Source organism: Prionailurus viverrinus, chromosome D1 (assembly GCF_022837055.1).
Source record: "Prionailurus viverrinus isolate Anna chromosome D1, UM_Priviv_1.0, whole genome shotgun sequence".
Taxonomy (NCBI): Eukaryota; Metazoa; Chordata; class Mammalia; order Carnivora; family Felidae; genus Prionailurus; species Prionailurus viverrinus.
Genome location: NC_062570.1, coordinates 83060015 through 83081253, shown reverse-complemented (window position 1 = coordinate 83081253; position 21239 = coordinate 83060015). Strand labels below are relative to the sequence as shown.

General features: G+C 35.2%; 1 protein-coding gene across 21 annotated transcripts in view; it reads right to left on the bottom strand.

Moving 5' to 3' along the window:
• The window catches only part of METTL15 (methyltransferase like 15), a 366039-nt gene that overhangs the window by 244061 nt on the left and 100739 nt on the right, over window positions 1-21239 (bottom strand). The window lies entirely within an intron of this gene.

Sequence of the window (21239 nt, the reverse complement as noted above, 5' to 3'; positions counted from 1 at the left end):
AAAAAATCATTAGAGTTAAGGAAGCCAAGGAACTGAGACAGCAGGATGTTGAATGGAATTCATCGCAGAGACTGGTTAGTAACATATTTCTAATATTGATTCCTGGAGGTCCAGGTACCTTGTGTATATGAAGAAGCATCTAGGACTTTTGTCAGTTATTACAAGGAAAGTCTATTCCAGCATTATATTACTTCTGATGGCATAAAGAATCTCAGAGCCCTGGAGTAATGACTCATATAGACAAGAAAATTAATGGCCTAGCAAGAATAAAATTAACCTTCAACAATGACTTGAGAGAGAAGTTTATGAGTTTGGAGTTAGCTGAAAGCCTTGGTCTCCTTAAAACTAAAAGCTTTATTAATTATAAAATTTATGGCTAAGAGGGTTATGTGTAAAGAGTGAAGCAAAACTCTGACCAAAATGGGAAGTTTCTAATTTAGTAACAGGGGGTTAGGCCAAAAAATGATCATTCTCATTTACCCCTTTGCTAGAGAATAGCAGACACAGCGGGGTAGGACCATGGTATGAAAAGCAAAAGGAGTAATTTCTCTATCTCTTCAAATTTGCTTCAAATATTAGTAGGAATATCAGGATCTGCATTACTGAGAAGCAAATGAGAGGTTAGAAAGTCATAGAGCCTTAGAGAACAAGTTATATTTCACATGTGACTATGGGGAGGCTTTAAAAGGACAAAAGAAAACTCCAGATCTGATACTTTTGATTCAAGAATCACCCTTTCCCCAAAATATCCGCAGAAACTCCTGAAGCTCCTCTCTTACACCCCACACACAAATAATGCAAGTGGGACAGGAAAGTGAAGAGCTAAAACTGACAAGGTGGTTGACCTGAAACATTTTATTAGTGATGCAGAAATAACAATGTTTTGAATGCTACTGACAAGTCAAAGGTCACTGATAACAAGAGAGAAGATCTTTTTCTGGCAGGTGAAGAGCAGAGTTGAAGGGGATTTTCTGGACAAGAAAACCAATGAAGAGAAGGCTGCTTTGGCCTTTGAATCAATAATTAATTTTGCTGCATCAGCCATGCCTGCTGCCCAGAAAGTTACATAGTTAGGTTCCTCTACTCATACTTTTATGAGCAAGAAAAAAATGAAGCAACTGATGTAGGGGAAACATCATGTTTTAACGGAAAAAAAGTTTTAAAATATCTCATTAGTGTCGTACCAAATCAGTGCAACATCACATGACAACATCATTTGTTTAATAGGGCAAGGCAGCTAAATTATACAACATATTAATGTGCATGATGATGAGCATTACCTGTCTAATGATGTAAAGAAGGAACTTACCCATTAATGAACACTTACTGAATCCCTTACAAAATGCAAAGCAATAAGGAAATAATAAATTTAAGAAGCATAAGATTTTTCCCCACAGAAAATATAATGTAATTTAGGAAATAATATACTTATATGCTATAATACAATATTAGGTAGAATACCAGAGGAGTATTTCAATTTTTAGTTAAGTACCTAATGTATGAGGGTTGCTAAAAGTAGTAATTCTAATGTTTATTCACCTAATAATAAAGCCTCAAAATATATGAAGCAAAAACTGATAGAACTACATGAAGAAAAAAATAAACCCACAATGACAGAGATTTCAGCAAAAAAAGCTACAGACTTCACATTAGGGTGACCATGAGTGAATTTTTACTTCCTTCTTTGATTTTAAAATCCATCAGTTTAATTGCTTTTGCAATAGAAAAGTAAACTGAAATTAGAAAAGTTATATAACATTAGTTAGCTTCTCAGGGTAAAAAGTATCACGCTTTGAATTTAAAACCATCTGCAACTGATCCATTCCCAGATGAAACGCCTTATTTTTCAATTTATTCAATATCACATATCTATCAAATCCTTTCATACACCACTGTTTTAAACAATGAGGATTGAAAAACACCCTTACATCAAGTTATTCACATGTAGTAGGAGAGACAAACAGGCAAAAGCTCTACAATACAATAAATGTTATGAAAGAGGTAAGAAGTAGATGCTAAGGGAACACATGCCAGGTATGTGATCTGGACTTGGGAAACCAAGGAAGGCTTGCAAAGAGCAGTAGGAGTTTACCAGGTGTAGGAGCAGGAGAGGGGTTCTGGATATAATCAACACAAGGGACTGCAGGCTGGAATAAAAGGAGAGGTGATAGGGATGGGGTGTAGACAGACTCATAAGTGGCTTTCAACTTCTGACAAAAGGATTTTGAATTTTATTCTTAAAAGATGAGAAACCACTGAGTAACCTGATGAGATTTACAGAATAAACTGGCAAGTATTCTTTTTCAAATACTCTCATTGTTGTCTTCAACAATAAATATAAATATAAATTACCAAGAATTTGATAGAAGCTATTTTCAAACTCAAAAATATCATTTTGAATAGGTGAATGTCTTTTTAATTATTATTACAGTTACCTATTTTAATTTACTTTAACTAGCCATTGTTGGTTAAAATAAGCTGCTTAACAGCTTTCGTTTGATTATTTTTCTGGTTGATTTCAACCCCTTGGGTGACTTGTTAGTAAATGATTTGGAAATAAAAAGTGACGCAAAAAGCCTTGAAAAGCCTTATTAATTGTTAACTCACTTTACCTTTAAGCCACCTGCTGTACCTCTAAAAGTTGATTATGGGACAAAGACGTCAGCAACCCAATAAGGAGAGAATGAGTTTTTAGTTCCGGATTTGCAACATGGTATTTTCTTTCCCCCCAGGAAGCTCTGTTCAAATTACCAATCAATCTGAAAATGTTGTCAGGTTCTGGCCTTATATAAGGCTTGATCTGTGGGTCAAATTATAAAAGATGCTAACTGATATTTATAGCATAAAAGTATGAAGCAACTCACTTCACAAACCAGTGAAAGGTATACAGAAATAAACATACTTCTTTTGAAAAGTTCCTTTTCATGAACAAATTTAATATCCTGAGAAATTAGGAAAACCAGTCACAAAACTAAAAATTAAAACTATATTATTATAAATTGTACAATTGTGACAATATTTACCACAATTTAAAATATGCATACTTTTTAATTCGCATATTCCATTTTCAGTAAGTGTCCTACTAAAAAATTATAGATATGTACCAAGTTATGTGAAGAATATGTCCACTGTGGATAACTTAATGTTAAAATTATTAATGAGATCTTTTACATTCTCTTTTCTACACTAAGTTTTGAAATCCAGTATATATTTTACACTTACAGCATATCTCATTTCAAATGCAAAATTTCATCAGAAATGTTCAATCTGTATTTAGATTTCATAAAATGCAGGTGAAAAAGTAGATTCATATGCCCATGTTACTCCAAAAACATTTAAAAGCTTTCCAATAATTAAAAAAAAGTTCCAATAATTAAGTACTGAATTTTTAATTTAAATTAATTAAAATTAAAAATTCAGTTACTCACATGAGCCTCATGTTAAATGTCTAATAAGCTGTCACATGTGGCTAGTGGCTACCCTATTGGACAGTGCAATTCTTGAAAATGGTCATCCTTGCTCATAGACATCAGCCATGTGCATCACTAATGTATCTTAGTAGGAAATGTGAGCTTGACTGAAAGGGGTCCCCCCAAAATACCATAAAAGCCCCAGGTCAGTTTTCCCTGGTTTTCATGATAATAGAAGTACTACTGGCCATAGTTATAAATCTGTTGATTACGCCTTTTCGATTATGTGATGTGACACTTAAACTGCACTGATACTTAAGTATGTGATACTTAAACTGCACTTATTAATTGCTATACTTTTAAAATCATGTAATGCTATGGATGCAAAAATTCTCAAGAAGATACTAGCCTAGCCAACCGGATACAATAATACATTAAAAGAATTGTTCACCACGATCAAGTGGGATTTATACCTGGGATGAAGTGCTGGTTCAATATCTACAAATCAATCGATGTGATACATCACATTAATAAAAGAAAGAATAATAACCACATGATCCTCTCAATAGATGCAGAGAAAGCATCTGACAAAATACAGCATCCTTTCTTTTTTTTTTTTTTTAATTTTTTTTTTCAACGTTTATTTATTTTTGGGACAGAGAGAGACAGCATGAACGGGGGAGGGGCAGAGAGAGAGGGAGACACAGAATCGGAAACAGGCTCCAGGCTCCGAGCCATCAGCCCAGAGCCTGACGCGGGGCTCGAACTCACGGACCGCGAGATCGTGACCTGGCTAAGTCGGACGCTTAACCGACTGCGCCACCCAGGCGCCCACAGCATCCTTTCTTGATAAAAACACTCAAGAGAGTAGGGATACAAGGATCATACCTCAAAATCATAAAAGCCATATATGAAAGACCCACCACTAATATCATCCTCAAAAGGGAAAAACTGAGAGCTTTCCCCCTAACGTCAGGAACACGACACAGATGTCCACTCTCACCAGTTATTCAACATAGTATTGGAAGTCCTAGCCTCAGCAATCAGACAACACAAAGGAATAAAAGGCATCCAAGTCAGCCAGGAGGAGGTCAAACTTTCACTCTTCACAGATGACATGATACTCTGTATGGAAAAGCCAAAAGATTCCATCAAAAAACTGCTAGAGCTGATCCATGAATTCAGCAAAGTTGCAGGATATAAAATCAAGGCACAGAAATCAGTTGCATTCCTATACACCAACATGAAGCGACAGAAAGAGAAATCAAGGAATTGATCCCATTTACAATTGCACCAAAACCCACAAAATACCTAGGAATAAACCTAACCAAAGAGTGAAAAATCTATACACTAAAAACTATAGAAAGCTTATGAAAGAAATTAAAGAAGACACACAAAAAAGGAAAAATATTCCATGTTCATGGATTGGAAGAACAAATATTGTTAAAATGTTGATACTACCCAAATCAATCTACATATTCAATGCAATCCCTATCAAAATAACACCAGCATTCTTTACAGAGCTAGAATTTGTATGGAATCTAAAATTTTTGTGGAACCAGAAAAGTCCCCGAATAGCTAAAGCAATCCTGAAAAAGAATACCAAAGCTGGAGGGAGGCATCACAATTCCGGACTTCAAGATGTACTACAAAGCTGTAACCATCAAGACAGAATGATACTGGCACAAGAACAGACATATAGATCATTGGAACAGAATAGAGAACCCAGAAATGGACCCACAAACGTTCAGTCAACTAATCTTTGACAAAGCAGGAAAGAATATCCAATGGAATAAAGACAGTCTCAGCAAATGGTGCTGGGAAAACTGGACAGTGACATGCAGGAAAATGAAACTGGACCAACTTTCTTTCACCATACACAAAAATAAACTCAAAATGGATGGAAGACCTAAACGTAGGACAGGAAGGCACCAAAATCCTCAAGGAGAAAGCAGTTAGAAACCTCTTTGACCTCGGCCACAGAAACTTCTTACTCAACATGTCTCCAGAGGTAAGGGAAACAAAAGCAAAAATGAAATATTGGGACTTCATCAAGATAAAAAGCTTCTGCACAGTGAAAGAAACAATCAGCAAAACTAAAAGGCAACCGACGGAATGGGAGAAGCTACTTGCAAATGACATATCAAATAAAGGGTTAGTATCCAAAATCTATAAAGAACTTATCAAACTCACCACCCAAGAAACAAATAATCCAGTGAAGAAATGGGCAAAAGACATGAATAGACACTTTTCCAAAGAAGACACCCAGATGGCTAACAGACACATGAAAAAAGTCTCAACATTACTCATCATCAGGGAAATACAAATCAAAACCACAATGAGATTCTACCTCACACCTGTCAGAATGGGTAAAATCAACAACTCAGACAACAACAGATGTTGTCGAGGATGCAAAGAAAGAGGAACACTTTTGCACTGCTGGTGGTAATGCGAACTGGTACAGCCATTCTGGAAAACAGTATGGAAGTTCCCCAAAAAATTAAAAACAGAACTACCCTACGAACCAGCAATTGCACTATTAGGTATTTATCCAAAGGATACAGGTGAGCTGTTTCAAAGGGGCACATGCACCCCAATGTTTATAGCAGCACTATCGACAATAGTTAAAGTAGGGAAAGAGCCCAAATGTCCACTGACTGATGAATGGATAAAGAAGATATGGTGTGTATATATATATATATATATATATATATATATATATATATATATACACACACAATGGAGTATTATTTGGCAATCAAAAAAAATGAAATCTGGCCATTCACAATAACATGGACGGAACTAGAGTATATTATGCTACGCAAAGTGAGTCAGAGAAAGACAAATTATCATATGACTTCACTCGTGTAATTTAAGACACAAAACAGATGAACATAAGAGAAGGGAAGCAAAAATAACATAAAAACAGGGAAGGGGACAAAACATAAGAGACTTAAATACAGAGAGCAAACTGAGGGTTGCTGGAAGGGTTGTGGGTGGGAGGATGGGCTAAATGGGCAAGGGGCATTAAGGACACTTGTTGGGATGAGCACTGGGTGTTATAATAGAGGATGAATCACTGGATTCTATTCCTGAAATCATTATTGCACTATATGCTAACACACTTGGATATAAATCAAAAAATAAATAAAATCATGTAATGTTTATTAGCTTAGTTCATCCTCTCAACAATTCTATGAAACAGATGAGAGGTTAACTTGCCTGGTTCACTGTACCCTTAGTGTTTCAGTCATTTTTTTTTCACAACACCCCCCAGGACAAAATAAATATCCAAAAGTTCTGTTATTAAGTAGTTAGGGCCAAGCAGCTTAATAAGTATTTATGTCTTCATCATTTAGAGACATTTGAACTATGCATTAATTGAAACAAGAAATATTTCTATTTTATTCTTCATCACAATTACTTACTAAAGGTATATGTATGCCTGTTAGACAATGTACAGCTTTTCAAATCTTGGCATCAGACTGAATGTTACCGCCCTTACTTATTTCCACGTTGCCTTTATGTGGTAATTTTTTTTCTCATAACAACCACTAAAAATCAAGCTTTGTAAAGATATAACATCACTGAAAGAAATAATGCATGATCTAATGTTGAAATCATCAATAACCTTGAACTGGTGGGTTGGCAATATACAAAAGGTATTAAGTATCACTATGTTTCCCTTGAAAATTCAAAATATCCTTTTGTGGCCACATTAGTTAGCTTAGCCTTCTTGGTATACAGTTTCAGAAGTGGAGAGAGGTAGTTAATTACTTCCATTATTTTACAAACGGGGAAATGGGCACTGGGATTGAGTAATTTTCCCAAAGCCTCACATGACTAAGGGTAGAGTTGGGTTTTGAACAGAACATGTAATGGTTCATCATCTGTGCTTTTTTTTTGTTTTTTTAACAATTCTGCAGTTCTGATTTCCAACTGATACAGACCAAAATATGAGAAGCCAAATCAATTAAAAAGAATGTCACCCCCCCATCTAGCTGGGCATCAGTTCAGGTCCTAGACATGCTTGTCTCAAATCTATCTTCTGACCTTCTCCTGCTCTGCTTTCTATTTCAGGGGAGCTAATGCTAAATGCTGCACTCTCCGGGGGTCTATCAGGGTCAGCCAATACAGGATACTGACATAATATCAGAATGCAAAAGGAAGAAAGAAGCCAGGGGATTTCTCCACTTCCTCTGGGTCTCTTTTCTATAGCTCCAGCTTCAGCTAGGTGACCCAGGTTCTTGAGCTCTAGTAAGACTTTCATGCCTTTGTCCCCCCAGCCTAGGATTAGTAGTGGCTTCTGGCCTTTTTAATCCTTGGAAAGCCTCCCTGTTTGACTTCTCAGCTCTTCAGTTACTGTGTATATATCCCCTCCCCTCACTGAGAGAGTCTCCTTTTATTCTAGAATCCTCCTCATACTTGCTAATACTCTTTCCAATAAGTATAAGGTTTGGATAAAACTCCAGTAGTTCTCAAACCTGGACATAATGTCAAAATAACCTGGAAGATCTTTTAGAAATACAGATTGCTGGGCTATAGTGAAAACAAAACAAAACAAAACAAAAATTGGAGTTAGAACCTAGGAATGTATATGGGAGGTGGGGGGAGAAGAAAACAAACAAATAAAAAATCACCCCCAATAATCTTATGTATCTGGAATTTCAACTACTTAGATCCCACAATCTATGGGAAATGATTGTTACATTGTTTCTTATGTAAATGTCATCATGTTAAAATTCAGGTAGAGCTAAAAAAGATCAGGACAAGAAAAAAATCATTATAATAAATGACACTTTTAATATTAAAGAATAACAATAAAATAGATACCCATGCAGATACTCACCAGGCAAAGAAACAAAACTTTCTTGATCCTCAGCAATCTGATTTCCCTGCCTAATATCAAGTTATAACTAAGATCCTGAATTCTACACTAATTATTCCCTTACTTTTATTTATAGCTTTTTATTTTTTACAGTCTATGACTACATCACTAAATATTATTGTTTACTTGCCTGATTTTGAACTTTTTTTAAAACTTGTTTTGAACTGGCTGTCCTAGCCACTTCCAGCCATTTGAGCTACCCAGCTGAGCAGCAAATTGGTCAGTAAATTTCAATGGTCAGTAAAATTGATGATTTGTCCTTTACTTTATATACTTCCACATAACCCATCTGGAGATCCTGGAATGCTATTCTTAATTTGAATTAAACTTTAATATGAATAACTTTGCTTAGGTATTTGAATGCTATAACACTGGCAAAAGGGAGAAGAATAGAATAAAACAGTTTTCTTCTCAAAAAAGTAGTTAATGTCAATGCATCATTTTATTAAGTCAAGTAGGAAGATAAGAGTCTTCAATCACAAATTCAAGGAAGCAAACACATCTGTATGTTTTTAGATATTCTTTCCCACCTTAACTACTTCAACTGTAGCAAATAACACATTGTATAAACTCCTAGTACTAAGAGAGAAAAGATTGACCACAAGAAGTCACAAGACTAATTCTAACCAAACCAATATTCCTACAGCTGAGTACTCTACTAGAAGTCTTGCTGGGAAACATACACTTATACCAATGATGGCACCAAGACCCCATACATTTGAGGAACTCTTCTTTGGCATTCATCTATAAAATCATTTAAAAATCCCTCTAGAATAACAGTTTTAAACATACCATTTTCACTCTCATGCTGTTTTTGCTTATCCTTCTATTAAGATACAGAATTACAATTTTTCCTCAGTAAGTTCTTTTATTTTTAAAGAGATTATAAAAATATATGTGGTCATTCTTGGCTATGAAGTTTAATCCACATTACCTCCTTCAAAACAACAAGCATTCACTCAACTTTGTAATCTGATGAAATCCTTTTATTACATTTAAATAAATGGGTATTTTTATATGCTAGAAATGATATTCTCTAAATTACAGTTGACTAAGGTTTGTTGTTTGGAATCCAGCCTCTGGCTGTCTCTCTTTCTAGGATAATTTTTGCATATTAATGGTATATTTGAACTATTCTAATTCAAGAAACAAATTTTGAGCACTGAAAATACAGGTGAATAAGACATCATTTCTGTCTTTGAGTTGCTCATACTCTGGAGCAGAGATGATGCAAAGCATGAGAGAAAATCAATAAATCTAAGTATAGTAACATGAATTTTAACATGAATATTTAAGAACTGACAAGTGCATGCTAATAACATGCAAACGTGTGTATAGATCTTTTACCAAATACCTAGTTCTGACATTCTCACAATCCTAATCAAGATTAGAATTTTAAAGAGTTTTATTGATATTATTTTAATAGCCCCCCTATTTCTAGCTTCCTTGCATCTGCCCTTGGCCTCTTGAGAGTACTCTCAACATAGCAGCCAGAGTTGTGCTTTTAAAACATGTCAGACAATGTCATTCATTCCTGTACTCAAAAATCTGTGATAACTTCCCATTTCACTCAGAATAAAAGCCAAAGTTCTTTCAATGGCCTAAAAAGTTCTGCATGATCTGTCATCCGAGCACCACCACCCTCCCTCCTTCCCACCCATTAGCTTTCTGGCATCTCTTATTCTTAAAATCTTACTTGATCATTATCTACTCCCCATATGGAATTCCTTTTTTTTTTTTTTTTCCCCTTGAACATTCTGGATGTGAGTGGTATAACCCTCATGCCTTCACCCTGCCCTGGCCACTCATATGCCTCAATGTTCATCCTCGCAGATCCATCCCATGCTAATTTCTCAACTCCTCTGAATTTTTGCTCAAATGTCCCATTCTTAATGAGATCCCGTTTACCTTACTGAAAACTGCAACTAGTTTATGTCTACACTCCCTTCTCCTTCCCATCTCAACCCCTTTTGCTCTGTTCTGGTGTTTTTCCATAGCATGTAACACTTTCTCACATACTGGACAACAATATGTTTATTATGGGTTCTGCTGTGCTAGCGTTAACTCCCATGGGTAGAGTACTCTGTCTAATTTGTTCACTGATTTAACCCAAGCACTGAGAAAAATACCTGGCACACTGTCAGTATTAAAAATATATATGTTGAATAAATGAACAAATGACTGTGTTTCTAGAATAAAACAATTATTTCAAGAAAACGTTTCCAGAGTATTTTACTATTCTGAGAAATCTGATTAGCTCTTTAAAAATGCATCTTGGGCACCTGGGTGTCTCAGTCGGTTAAGCATCCAACTTCTTGATTTTGACTCAGGTCATAATCTCAGTTTGTGAATTTGAGCCCTGCATCAGGCTGCACGCTGACAGTGCAGAGTCTACTTGGAATTCTCTCTCTCTCTCTCTCTCTCTCTCTCTCTCTCTCTCTCTCTCAAAAAATAAATAAAACACTAAAAAATGTTTTTACTAAAAAAATAAAAATACATCTTTCATTTTCTGATGATCATCTTGCTAAATAATTCCATTTAGCTTTTATTTTCTTCAAATTTGAAACCTATCAGCAAATTAAAAAAATTTTTCCATTATCTGATTTCTTACCTAGGTGTCTTTTAATACCTATCTCTATTGTTCCAAGCCTGTTTGGAATCTTCAAAAAATAGGAAGGAAACTGGGAAGCTGGGGAAGCTAGAATGATGTAAAATGGAGGCAAGCAAAGAGCAGAGTCGTGACATGATCTAATTTGCTTTTAACAGTTAGAATGACTTGTGCTGGTGGTAAGAATACATTACAAAAATATTATAATGGCAGAAAGAAGCAGGGAGACCAGTTAAGAAAGCAAAAATCCAGGTAGGAGATGAGAGTGGCTTGAACCATGGTACACAGTATCACTAAGGTGGTTTATAGGAGTCAAATTTTGTGTGTATTTTGAAGATACACCTAACAGGATTTCCAGACAGAATTGTACTGGCATATGAAAAGATGATATTCTCTTCTTAATTAAAAAAATTTATTTTATTTTTTTTGCATGATCAAATAGAAAAATAGAATTGCCCTTAATAGATGGTCAGAATCAGGGCAAAACATGTTTTAAAGGGGAAGATCAAAAGCTTTGTCTCGATGTGTTAGATTTGAAATTTCTATTAGCCAAGTGAAAGTGTTAACTAAGCAACTGGATGGATAAGTCTAGAGATAAAAATATGAGAGTCATCAATGGGTAGTTTTTAAAACTCTGAGACTAGATAAGATTACAGAAGGAGTGATTATAAATAGAAAAGAGGCCTGTAGAATGAGCCCCAGAGAAGCACAAATGTAAGGGGAAGATGAGAAGAATGTGGGGAGACGTTCACAAGAGGTAAACAGCCCAGGGAGGAAGAAAACCAGAACACCCAAATAAAATAGTTTGAAGAAGAGACACATGGCCAACTACATCACATGATGCTGCTGGTTCAAATAGGATGAGGAATGAAAATGGAGCACTGAATTTGGCAGGGTGATATAACTGGTACCTTTGATGGGGCGCAGTTCTAGTAGAGCTGGGAGGTGCGGCAGCTGAAAAGTCATACTTGAGTGAATCCAAGAAAGAATAGAAAGAGGAATTCAAAACAATGAATGCAGAGAGATGATGGAATAACTAAAAAAGGACAGTAAATATGACACTCATGTATTTGTACTTGGATGTTAGCTGGGGGACTGACTACAAATTAACAATAGCATAAGAAGCAACAGCTATGGTAACAATGATTAACATTTATTTAAATAATTGAGCACTATTTTCTTTAAGCCTATAAACTACACTCATCAGGAAGAAGACAAGGTGACTAACACATAAAGGAACTTGCTCAAAGTCGGACAGTTAATGAGAGGAAAAAACTGAAGTTAGTCTTGTATTCCAAAGAGACTTTTATCCTTTAGGTTAAAAAAAAAATCAGCCACAGATTACATAGGAGTATCTGGATGTCACATGAAAACAAAAATGAAATAGAACAACAACAACAACAACAATAAAACACAGCAACAAAACAAACAAGAGTTTTACGGCTCAGATGGATAAAGAAATTTATAGCAGATGTGATCGTTTATGTGAGCAAATTATTTTTAAAATACTTTTTCTTATTCTCTATACTATAATTATTTTTCTTGATTTTAAAGAATTCTACCAGTATTACTATTCAAAGTTTTAGTCTTCATTCAATTATTACTATCTATATTATTTAACCAGTAAGGAAAATACTTTGTGTCCTAATCTAAAATACTCAAATTCAGAAGGAGAGAATAAAATGGTGGCTGTCAGGTACTGGGGGGAGAGAAATGGGGAGACATTAGTCAAAGGGTACAAAGTTTCAGTTATAAATATCAATAAGTCCTACTCATCTACTGGAAAGTATAGAGCCAAAGTTAACAATACGGTACATATATTTTAAAATTTGCTAAGAGAGTAATCCTTATTCTAAGTCTTATCACACACACACACAAAATGATAATAAAGAGGGTAGGAGTAAACTTCTGGAACTAATGGATATGTTTATGGCATAGATTGTGGTGATGGTTTCATGAATGTATACTTACCTATAAATTCATCAAGTTATATACATTCAATATATATAGCTTTTTATGTGTCGAGCATACCTCGATAAAGTGGTTTATAAAAAAGAATACTTTGCATCCTAAAATTCAGATACAAAGGCATATTCATGATTTATAAATGTGTTCTACTTTTGGTATTCACATTCATTGCATTTGATAGCATAAATCTTAAGACATTAAAAATGAAGTCATATTGATGATACCAGATGTGATTCCTTGATATGAGAAATTTAGATTTTTATTACAGGTATAATAAGAAATAAAGAGGAATTTTGGTTTCCACTTCAATTCCTTGCATACAGGTAGATAATTTTTTGAAAGTCTAAGCTTGGACAAGCTCTTATTCTATTTTTCCCCATGATGTGTATGCTGCTACCTTAATAATGGGAAAAAAAATAGGTCAAGCCCTGTTAGATATTCAGAGTGTAGGTGGAAATCCTTTGACGAGCTTTCTGGGGATGCCTCTGACATGGGAATTGCTGTTGAGATTCCAGGGGAAAAAGGTAAAATTCTGTCAGTAGCAATATCTCTTACAAATAAACCCTTTCACACCCACTAAAAAGAAGGTTAGAAAGGTGCCTGAAATCTAGCAATTAACCAATATCATTGCAAAGTTTTAGTGCAGAAAATCCTACGCTGAGCCTACATATTGCACACAATATGTTCCTTTTAATATACCTGCTTATATGAAAACAATCCTTTAAGATACAAATAAGGATGTTAATATAAAAATTATTTTCTAGATTATTCTGTTAATATAAAAATTATTTTCTAGATTATTCTATGTATCCTGATATCTTTAATTATTACATGACTATTTAATACCATGTAGTACTGACTTTTTTTTCTTTTAAAAGAAATTATTAATTTTATCTATAGGAGCTTGACATCCTAAATCTGAATTTTTAAGTTTCAGTGAAAGAGAAACAGACTAGCATTACTAGAGAATGGAATTAAAATTTCTTATAACATATGGTATCTAAACACCTTTATGTAATGGGAATACATACATTTCCATATAGGTTCCCTGGATGTGCAGGACTTCAAGTGGAAACAGAAGTGGTAACTACTTTCTCCATAGTAAAACTGGTAATAAGGGCTTTTAGCTCATTCTAAAGTTTACTGTATCCAATCAGAGTTTATCTCCTAGTATTTCTTCATAAATATTTAATGAGTAGTTGAATCTGCACTTAGTCTTTAGTTCTCACTAGAACCTAGATCTGGACTAACATGATTTCAAACAGTGGTTTGGAGATTTAGAAGGGTTATATTTACATTGTGAAATGGAAAGCAAGATAAACTCTGCAAATTATATACAATTTGACTCCTTTACACATGTGATCCAGATAATAGAAAATCATCACCATTCATTCATCCATCTATCCATATGACATTAATCAAGTATCTACTACAGAATTTGGAAGATACAAAGTCAGGAAAGATTACAACCATACTGTAAGAAGCCTGTAATATATGGAAGTAAACCAACAGAATAGTGTGTTAAGAACTTAGACAAGGGTTGTACAGGGTGTGATGGGGAACAAAAGAGAGACATTAAAACAGACTGGGAGAATCACTGATGACTTCTCAAAGGCCATAATGCTTAGTCTTGAAAGATAAGTGGGATAAATAATGCTCCAGGTAAATGAACAGCATGTAGATATAAAGTATGACATAACATGATAAGTTTATGTAAAAGCAGTTTAGTATTTCATAGAGGGTATGGGGAAACTGGTATGGAGTCATAGGAGGGGATTCTAGAGAAAAGACAGAGGCCAAATCCTCAATGGCCTCCTGTGGTAAGCTGAAAAGTTTAACTTTATTTGGAAAGCTATGGCTCATCATTGAAAAACTATAAGACTTTTACCATGGAATAAAGATTGCTGTATATAAGTATTACTTGAATAGCTCATTTAACTTGATCAGTGTTATCGTTATCACAGACATTTTACTCGTCTTATGAAATGTCCGTAATATGTGTTATGTAGTGAGTATTCCCGCTTTTCATAAATATTTATGGAAATGGTATTTTATTTAAATAACATAGAATCAGTTCTTCCATGATATAAAAGCTTATTCCTGTAACATCTAATGCTTCTGGGTCCTGACACTCATTACTATCTATTGTAAACACCTGTTTAATATCTGTCATTTTTAATAATGTAGGAAGGGATTATACTGCTCTTTTTATCCAGCTGTACTCCCAGAATGTGGTTAATATCTGCCCCAAAATAGGGTTTCCTGAAGTGCATAAATGAATAAAAGATAATACTAACAGAGAAAATAAGAACAGATTTTCCAAAAATAATTCAATTTTGGATTTAAAATACATCTGGTATTTTCCCTTCTGAGAGATTTACCTAACTGATCTCATTATTGGTTTACCTGTCTAGGCATTAGACAATGAACTCTCTCTTGTGGTACAGAGACCTTATCTTGGGGCTTCTGAGCACTCCCCATGCCAAGCCTATTTCCCTATACATAGGAGGTACTAAAATGCATGTTGAATTGTGTACTAAATTTAGATTGTATTCTCTCAGGAAACAAGAATAAAATACTAAAGTAGATAATCCAATCTAGCAGCTGTTTGTCTCAGTTTTACTTTAAATATCAGGCAAAAGTGGGGGTGTAGAGAACAGGAAGGTTATACATGTAATTATAGCTAACCTATTTTGATTTAATTAGTTTATGATGTTAGAGAAAATACAATTATTGTTTTCATTCTTTTAATATCTCAGAAGCCCAAACATAAAGGGTTTTACTAAAACTTTCTCATATGTAATAATATATGTCCCTAAATATGTATTGTTTACCCAAGATAAAATAAAATGAAGTCTTTCTAGGTATAGTCATTCTTGTGCTAAACAAGCTGCTATTCTCATCCTGGTACCATATGGATATGTTCAAATGACGTAGGCAATAAAAATGGATTATCTTAAGTTTGTGAAAAGATAATTCATCTTCTCATAGTTATCATAATATGAAACATGATTTGCATTTCAAATATAATGTTGACTTCTATGAATCAGTTTTGTAAACCTTTAAGTCAAATATTCTAAGTGAAGAAATTAATCTATAACACCACTTGGAAATGGATGTAGAGGTGTTAATAATATAGATGTAGAGTTAAAATTTTAATGTCAGAAAACAAAAACAAAATATTTTATTTTATTTTTAATTTTTTAAAAATGTTTTTAACATTTATTTATTTTTGAGAGAGAGAGAGAGCTGAGAAGGGGCAGAGAAAGAGGGAGACAAAGAATCCGAAGCAGGCTCCAGGCCCCGAGCTGTCAGTACAGAGCCCGACGCAGGGCTCGAACCCACGAACTGTGAGATCATGGCCTGAGCTGAAGTCCGGTGCTTAACTGACTGAGCCACCCAGGTGCCCCATCAAAGATTTTATTTTAAATAAACACTTGCAGACTCTGTCTCCCCATGCTGGTAATAAGCTAAATAATAGACAATTAGAACTTAAATATAAAGGCAATGAAGATGACTCAGGAATCAACCTTTCAGAATTTTCAGATTTCAGAACAAGAAGTAACTGAAAAGTAAATGCCAGAAAACCTTCAATCTTCTTTAATGGGGAAAAAGTTTTGGGGAAGGTAGCTGCATATAAATATAGGAGAGAACCAGAGAAGAAGAGACACATAGAAAAGGTCTTTTGATTGGTTGATGGCATTTGTAGAATATTAGTTATTTTATCCTGAAGCCAAGAATTGATAGAGAAATCACAATCAATAAAAAAGTAAATCGGGGGGAGGGGGGTAAAAAGGAAGACAATGATACAGCTCAGTGGAGAAGTGTTTGGAATTGTGACAGACATCGTCTTCAGTATTTTTTGCTGATAACAGGAAAAAGAACCTGTAATAAAAGACAGAAGGCAGAATATGGCAAGGTGAGGAAAGCTGGATGCAGTGTCCCACACCTGAAATCTTAGACCAGCTCGTATCCATGCATTTTAAGGAACCAAGAAGGTAAAGACAGGAAACAAAAGCCAACCATCATCTTGGTATATGCCAAAGAAACTTTCCATACTTTTAGAATAATGGCAATAATTATTAGTATAATTATGTACTATCTTATATAACAGTTATTATAACAAAGGAATGATAGCTAATATTTAGTAAGTAAATTGAAGCTACACAATTTAATTGTATAATTTTATTTAACTTAATAAACACACCGTGGGGCATATATTAATAGTACCTCATTTTAGAGATGAGAATAAAAACTCAGAAAGTTTAAGTCACTTATCTAAAATTCCACAGCTAGAAAGCTGAAATAAGACTCCAAACCAGGACTGATTGATTCCAAAATCTAGAATCCTTCTCCATCAGTGGGGATGGAAATTTGTCATAAGTTAGATCCACATGAGTCCATAGAAGGAGAACCCAGAGATAAAGAAGGGTCAGAAACCCCGTGAATCTGCAAAGTTTAAGGTAAGAGAAAAATGGCACATCCAGGCAGGGTAAATAGAAAAAGTTTAATAAAGAGACTATTTACAAAAGTATGACTAGGTTAAGGAGAGTCAAAACGGGCTGTGAGAAGCACCCCAAAGCTACGAGGTGAAAAGGTAAGGACAAGAAGTGGTGAGTGGAATCCCGGAGAGCCAGAGATACATCTGGTAGGAGGCTATGAACAATGACCTCCCTGAAGAGGAATGTGGCCACTGTGTCTCACACTTTGGCCTCACTCTCCTCTGCCCTGTCACTTCCTTCCAGTGCCTCCCATTTGCTGAACTCAACCAGAAGCCAGAGGCAAAGAAGCCTGTTGATAAATCCATAAAGGTTATCTTCTGGGATTCAAATGTGGACAAGGGTGGAGGGAGAGCCTAGGGATAAATGGAGATTATTCAGCACACCTCATAGGAATTCAGAAGAGTAAGGGTTGACTTAAAAAAACTGAGAAAAGCAATTCATTTGGTCAACTTGGAATCAGGTACCTTTCTGAGCCTGTTTATCATTCCTTCTTCCAGGTGCTATCATAGTTCTAAGTCAAAAGAAAAGTTAACTTTTGTCATATATTAAAAATGTTTTGATTATAGACATCATGCTTTATCTCTTACTTTGAAACACTATTCCACTCCCAACCATGTGTCCTTTCTTCATAGTCAGTGTCTAATATTTCATATTCTATTTCAATCATGGCAGGACAGTTAAGCAAATACAAGTTAAGGGATGGCAGTTTTCAGGGGGTTCCAATTCTCTAGGCAAATTGGGCTTTCCAGACAGCACGATCCTAGAAGGTATAATTGCCCTCTATACCATTGGTTTCTTTCTGTTTCAACCATAAACAAACACTTGTTAACTTCCATATGTATTTCAAGCACTGAGCCAGGTTCTAGGAATATGGATGTACATTAGACAGAGTTTCTATCTTCAGTGAACATTTAGTATATAATGTGAACAAATATGTGAAATGTAGCCATATGGAACTACTGTTTTCAAAAGAATTTGATCAAGATACATAGTCAGAAATATGGTTTAGGGATATCTGGGTGGCTCAGTCCCTTAAGCGTGTCCCTTATGCGTCAGACTTTGGCTCAGGTCAAGATCTCATAGTTTCTTAGTTTAAGCCCTGCCTCAGGCTCTGTGCTGATGGCTCAGAGCCTGGAGTCAGCTTTGGATTTTGTGTCTCCCTCTGTCTCTGCCCCTCCCCTGCTTGCACTCTGTCTCCCTGTCTCTCTCTCTCTCAAAAATAAACATTTATATATATTATGGTTTATATAATATATATAAAGTTTAACTGCAATCCCATATACAAAAATACAATATATTTAAATTGTTAAATATATATAACCTATAGTTAAACTGGTGATGGGGATTAAGAAGTGCATTTGTCATGATAAGCATCAAGTGATGTATGGAATTGTTGAATCACTATATTATACACTTGAAACTAATATAAATGGTATGTTAAATAACTGGATAAATAAAAACTTAAAAATAAAAACAATACAATATATATGTATCTATACACACATACATATTATTTCATTGAAAACAATACTTAAATTAACTTCATGTGATATACTATATTTCCTATTCTTTTTCATTCAATTCCATAAAATGCTGATCAAGACCCCCCAAAAAAGGGGTACCTGGATGGCTCAGTTGGTTAAGCGTCCAACTCTTGGTTTTGGCTCAAGTCACAATCTCACAGTTCATGAGTTCAACCCCGTGTTGGATATCTCTAACATCTCAGAGCCTGGAACCTGCTTTGGATTCTGTGTCTCCCTCCTTCTCTGTCCTTCCCCCTCTCATGCTCTATCTCTCTCAAAAATAAACTTTAAAAAAAATTAAATAAAATAAATAAAATTTAGTATCACAATACTAACTTAAATTTCACCTATGAACATGCAACATAATTTTACCTTGGAATGAACTACTTTAATCCCTTCAGATCCCATTAAAATGGGAAGCCACAGACCATCAAAGAAAAGTAGAATTTCTAGTAGGATGATCAAAAAAAGGAAACCTACAGGGCCCAATCACTACCAGCTTTCACAAAGAGTGTCAATTCCTAGCCTTTTAACTTGTTTTCACTAAATCTTTTCCATTTTACCCTCTTCCTACCCATATTCTTCAGGTAGAATAATTTGTCAGACATGCAAATATGATCATGTCAGTTTTCTGTTTCAGCACTTGGTACCTTTACATTGCTCATAAAATAAAATCTAAAATCCTTCACAAGGCACTGTATGATCTGGCCCTAGTTTACCTCTCTATCCACTTCTCCTCTCTGTCTCTCATCCATTCAAACTGTTCATTTTATAGTCCCTTCATTGGCATTCTCTTTCCTGCTAAAGATCTTTGAATATTCTGTTCTCACTACTACAAGTGCTGTCTCAACTCCATCATCCCTCCCTCTTCACCTAGCTAACGGTCACTAGTCCTTCAGGTCCTGTCTTGAATTCACATAGTAGGTAGCTTTCTAGGTATTCTAGACTAGAACATATTGCTCCTAGAACATACTATATTCATTCTTAGCCATAATCACAACTGCAATGCAATAATTAATTGTGAAATTATCTTCTCCTATCTATTTTCCATTTACTTCATGAGCTATGTGAAGGCATGGACCCTGTACCCATCGCCTGGGAGCCACTACAACAGTCATGACTGCCTAAAACTACTTAGGCATGTTTCCTCAAGCCTTGGAACTAAATGTTTAGTATATCAGAAAATCACATACGTTCATCTCTCCAAACACCTTCATCCTGTAAGATGGATATCCCTCGGGTAAAGGTTATATTTAGTAGTGTTCGGTGGGACAAAACCTAAGATGTCTTTTTAGTAATGTTTATATTACCAAAAATAGTGAAAAGGTGACAGACCATCAACAATAGTTCAAAATGGCTTTGTTAATTTTTCCAAGTTGCTTTTTTATGCTTGCTTATACTTATAAAAATTCTTTCACTTTGATGGTGCATAGTAGAACTGACCTCCCGTGGTTAGTAAGATTAATAGGAGCTGTGTCTCCTATCTTATCCTGGTAGTCTAAATTTTAGGTAGATAGGGCTGTTTGAGGTAGTGTATCCCTTTGTGCGGTTTTTACACTGGCCCTGGGGACAAAAAGCCTGGGTATGAGTATGGGCTCTGCTCGAGAAAATGACTAAATTGTTTTGCATACAATATTGTAGAGTGGTACAGAGAACATAAGTAGCAAGCCTGAACCCATGAGGTCTAGATTTGCCTTTGCCCTGGCTTCCTGTATGAATTTAAAATAAAATTTAACCAAGTTTAACCAAAAATAAGAAAATAGTCGCTTAAAATAAGAAATAGTCGCTTAAAAGGTATAAAAGTTAAATGGTAAACTTCAAAGTGCCAGGGAACAGACTATAGACTTAGAAGAGATCATTTGATTTAGAATAGATCATGTCAGGGGGACCTGGGTGGCTCGGTCAGTTAAGCGTCCAATTCTTGATTTTGGTTCAGGTCATGATCTCACACTTTGTGAGTTCGAGGTGCAAGTAGGGCTCCTCACTGACAGTGTGGAGCCTACTTGCGATTCTCTCTCCGTCTCTCTTTCTCCCCCACTCATGCACCCTCTCTCACTCTCTCTCAAAATAAATAAATAAACTTAAAAAAAAAGAATAGATCATGTCATATGAGTAATATACTTATAACTCTCCACTTTAATGACCATGGAACAAACTTTAATCTAAAAAAATGGAGGCCAGCTATTGATACCTATTTAATCTTCTCTGAAAGCAAACAAAACAATGGATGTTCGGATAGTATCAGTAACTAAAAACTTTCCTCAAAAATGTGGCAGAATACTGGAAAAACAGCTCTTCTTCTTACCAAAGGTAAGATGAGAGCCTGATTGAAGGCAGTAG